Source organism: Lactuca virosa, chromosome 1 (assembly GCF_052849685.1).
Source record: "Lactuca virosa cultivar CGN04683 chromosome 1, Lactuca_virosa_CGN04683_v6, whole genome shotgun sequence".
Classification (NCBI taxonomy): Eukaryota; Viridiplantae; Streptophyta; class Magnoliopsida; order Asterales; family Asteraceae; genus Lactuca; species Lactuca virosa.
The window spans coordinates 311,729,555-311,734,476 of NC_136426.1; the positions used below are offsets into that span (position 1 = coordinate 311,729,555).

The following is a 4,922-nucleotide window of genomic DNA, read 5'->3' on the forward strand; positions in this document are numbered from 1 at the left end:
TAACCATGCTGATTGACGATCGAATAACTGATGACCCTCCGAGTCATATGTAGAAATGTGACATTCTGTAACCCCTTGGCCTTTCGGCTGGGACTGTTGATGTGTGTAAAATGCACTGGTTTTAATCCTACTTTTGAGTTATAAATTAAGAACACAAACGCAGTGAACCTGTCTTTTAGTGGTATAGTTGGGTAAGTAGAGTGTCGAACTCAGGGAACGGTAAATTAAAACTAAAGACTAATTTTATCTAAATTAAATAGTAAATATGGGTTTTCTCTAGTTTTACAAGACTAGAAACTTACTAATACTACTTGGGCTAAAAACTAGAAAAACAAAGATTTAACTGAATTTAATAATAAAAGGGACTTCTGTTTAGTTCAACTCAATTGATCCTATGGTTGATATTATGGTAATAGTGCAATGGATTAATTCTTCTATTGGCTACCGATTCAAGTGATTAGCCTTGCGTTCGCTACGATAATCCTTAGAAAACAAACTAACTCAAACAGTGATCAGTTGTCTAATTTAATTTAATTCACTAGATTATTTATTCGGGTTAATTTAGACTTGTAATAGCTAACTAAATTGGTCCTTTAGTTAACCTCTTGCTGATGGTCATCAAACAAGCTCACACATGAATTTACCTAATTTTTCTTATTAATTCTAGTTTCACGTTCGTTAGTCCTAGACATGATAAAGTGGTCACATAAACATATGGGGTTGATAATTAAAAGATGTTCATACTATTTAATTATGTTCCTATTAACAGAAAATTAGTTATCATTCACACATAAGGTTCTTTAACAAGCTAGAATCAACAAAATCACCAATATTAAATTAATCCTACCATAAAATCAAACCATAATATCAATTTTGTATCCCCAAACAGAAGTTTAAGAGTTTTAGCTCATGATTGAGGTAATTAACAGCAATAAAACGAATTCTAATTGTCTAACCATAATTGAGAAACAATAGATTAAGTAGAATGATGAGAATGTGCCTCAAATCTTCTTCGGAATTGGATTCTAGGTTGTATCTTCGTTCTCTGGCGTTCTTCTGGCTCTTCAATCGCAGCTTGCTTCTCCCCAAAGGTTCCAGCAGTCCTTCCATCGGATTAAGACCCGCTATTTATAATTATCACAAAACAGGGGCTACTCGGCGAGTAGGTCGTGGACTCGCCGAGTACTAGTGTGAAATCTGTGTTCGGCAAGGAATCTTGACTTTTCTTTCGGGAACATTCTCATGAACTCGCCGAGTACATGCGTGGACTCGCCGAGTAAGTGTGTAGTTTTCCCTTTTCCTTCATTCTTTGGTCTCTAATTGCTTCTCCTTTTTCCTTTCTGCTTCCAAGCATTTCTTTTGGACTGAAAACACAATATCAGCATTATTAAGTACCTTTTGTCCATATTATGCATATAATTAGCCAAAAATGAATAGAAATATATGTTAAACATATGATTAATTATGCACATATCAAAATACCCCACACTTGACTTTTGCTTGCCCCCAAGCAAAACTGAATTTTAACACATTAGAATCACATAGGACAACTCACGTCGAACCCAACCATTATGCCAAGACCGCAACGCGCACATTTGTGTCTAAAATTCCTAATAACCCCCCATACTCTAAATACTCACAATCCTCATAAACATTCGCCCACTCACCCCGAACTATGCTCATTTTATGCATCCCTCCGAATCCATCCTCAGAAAACCTCTTAACCTCAAGGTGTTTTGGTTGAGTAACCCAAGCATACATAATCTAGATAATTACAATGTATGATACCACATTTCTTTGGCATTTCTTGGAATTTTTGATCTTCTAATTTCATATTTGACTTTGATGCTCCAAAAATTCTTACAACTTTTCTTTTGTAATTCTCTCTTTTTTTTTCATGCAACTCACTTTTTCTTCACTCAATACCTACATGCTTAAGCAGGGGCACTCAACTTCAACCTTTATTGATTAATGATAACAATTTTGCTGGATACATTTCAAGTACACGATGCTAAACATATTGCATCCTTCGGGCTAAGCGAGGTTGTGTTTTTGTCCCATGATTTCACTAGAATAAGGGAGCCACAAATGCACTATAACGTATATTGGCTCAACTAAACATTTGGGTCTTCATACAATCATCCACACAATTCTAACATGGAATCCTAATTACTTTTTACCAAAATTTTCTAAATTAAATCCTAAGTAACATTTAAATTATGATATTAGGATTGTAAATTTGCTAAGGTTCAACCAACCCCCTACCCCACACTTATTTCATGCAATGCCCCCATTGCATGCTATGCATGATAAAAAAATAATACTAAAGTAGAGAGGGAATTGGAACAAACTTCCCTGGGATAGCAGTGGCGAGGCTGATCATCTTCAATTTAGCTCCATCTTTGAATGACTTTAAACATGGGAACAGCTCATCCATGTCTTGGATGTCATGTCGCGTGTGGTAGACTTGCAAATGACTCAAATATGTAGGATACAGCTCCTAGAAACCTCCAGCAATGATCCTCTATGAAAGAGTTGGATAAAACTGCAACGAACGTGCCCAAAACAACTCTGGAATCCGAAAAAATGATGATGGACTCGGCGAGTAAATCGTGTACTCGGCGAGTATGTTGCTAACTTGCAGAGAAGTCGTGAATTTGTCCATGCACTCGCCGAGTAGGATATGTGCACTCGGCGAGTAGGCGCTGAGTTTTCCGTTCGACTGAAGTGCTGAATCGGGGCCAGATGAGTGATTATTTTCCCACTTCTTGTTGTGACTATGTTTATGTGCGCGCCTCGTGGGTTGTTTTCGGTTTTGCTAGGAAGTTCGCCCGATGATCTTTGGTTTATTTGTTGAGCAAGTTGCCCTAGCTGCGTTTCTATGTTGTGGATAGATGCTTGCTGGTTTCTAAGCATGGTCCTTGTTTCTTGAATTGCAGCATCATGATCACTATGTCTTTTTTCTGAAGCAGCTACAAATTTGGTAAGCATTTCTTCCAAACTTGGTTTTCTTTCTTGTGATGGCTCCTCCTTTTGGTAAAAACCCCTTCCCTTTTGCTTGAACTTCTCCTCCTTAGCCTTCTTGTACTCGTCATAAGGGAGCCACTCTTTCTTTGGTCTACGCCAATCTTCATCATATCGGTCCCCACTTGAGTAACAAACTTGCACCTTTTTGTTTCCATTCTCATCCAAACTGCAGTCTCTAGTAAGGTGAGGCCCATTGCAATTTTCGCAACCCACCCGAATAGCATGTATCGTTTGGTCCATTTTATCCATCCTCCTATCCATGGTTTTTAGCATAGCCATAACTGCGGACAAGTCTTCTGAAGCTGCATAGGCGGCCCCCCTCGTCACATCATTTATTGGATTATGGTATTCTCTAAAATGCTTAGAGAATTCTTCAATTAGTTGCTTTATCACTGGAGGTGCCTTTTTCGTGAGTGGACCTTGCGAGTCAAGTAATTGCCTAGTGGTAACATTTACTCCATCATAGAAGATGGAGACTTCTTGTTGACTATTGAGGTCATGATGTGGGCAATTCCTTAGCAGGCTCTTGTACCTCTCCCACGCTTCATATAGTGATTCTCCAGCTTGTTGTTCAAAGTTAGCTATGGCTTTCTTTAGCTTGGATATCTTGGATGGCGGGCATAATTGATCAATGAACTCTTCTTTCATTTGGGCCCATGTAGTGATAGATCCTGGGGGCAATGACTTGAGCCAATCCTTGGCAACACCCTTCAAAGTAACCGGAAGCATGCGAAGTAGCTGAGTTTCCCGAGGCACATTTGGAACATTGAAATAATCAGCTACATCATTGACTTCGTCCAAGTGTTTGTAAGCGTCTTCGTGGTCTTTGCCTGTGAAGGGGATCTCCTTAAGTAGAGCCAGGATATGACCCTTGAGCTTAAAAGTAGCAGTAGCGGGGATTGCGGGTTACACAAGTCCCGGTCCGGTATCATCGCGTATCCTCTTCTTCCATTCCCCCATGGGTACTTCATCAATGTTAGCCATGAGAATAGCTAATTCGTCGTCGGAATCGGAAATGTGACCGAATGTAGGGTCTTCTTCTTCCTCGGTCTCGTGCTCGGCGTCTTCTTTAGTAGGGTCTGCGATTGTCAAAGAGGCGCTGGATGCTCCTGATTTGCTGCTCTTCTTCTTGCTGAAAACGGACTTTAGGTTCTTTAGTGGCGAATTCCTTGAAGAAGCGGATTCTCCAACGGATTTTCCTTTGTTCTTCCTTAGGGCGGATTCCGGGTCGTCTAGAGGAGGGATCAAAGGTGTATCAGATCCTCGGGTCATGAAACAACTGCAAATAAAACAAGAAAAACGCGTAAAAAGAACAAAAATGAAATAAAAGCTAAAACTGTGAACAGTGATGGACTCGCCGAGTTTCGTCGAGTGCACTCGGCGAGTTCAAGGTAAAAACAGAAAAAATTTCTACTTAATTTATTAAAACATGGATTGATCAAAACCTATACTAACTACTAAATTACCTCAGAATTAACTTTGTGTAAGATAAATCCCACACAAATGATCGATAAAAATAGAAATTAGTGCTAATTTAGAACCGTTCCCCGGCAACGGCGCCAAAAACTTGATGTGTGTAAAATGCACTGGTTTTAATCCTACTTTTGAGTTATAAATTAAGCACACAAAGGCAGTGAACCTGTCTTTTAGTGGTATAGTTGGGTAAGTAGAGTGTCGAACTCAGGGAACGGTAAATTAAAACTAAAGACTAATTTTATCTACATTAAATATTAAATATGGGTTTTCTCTAGTTTTACAAGACTAGAAACTTACTAATACTACTTGGGCTAAGAACTAGAAAAACAAAGATTTAACTGAATTTAATAATAAAAGGGACTTCTGTTTAGTTCAACTCAATTGATCCTATGGTTGATATTATGGTAATAGTGCAATGG

At 38.8% G+C, this 4,922-nt stretch overlaps 1 non-coding gene across 1 annotated transcript; it reads left to right on the forward strand.

Annotated features, from left to right (window-relative positions):
- Positions 1-3,520: 3,520 nt before the first annotated feature.
- Positions 3,521-3,627, forward strand: LOC145151684 (small nucleolar RNA R71). The gene has a single exon (XR_013732246.1). It is a non-coding gene; the product is annotated as a small nucleolar RNA R71 (small nucleolar RNA).
- The last annotated feature ends 1,295 nt before the right edge of the window (positions 3,628-4,922 follow it).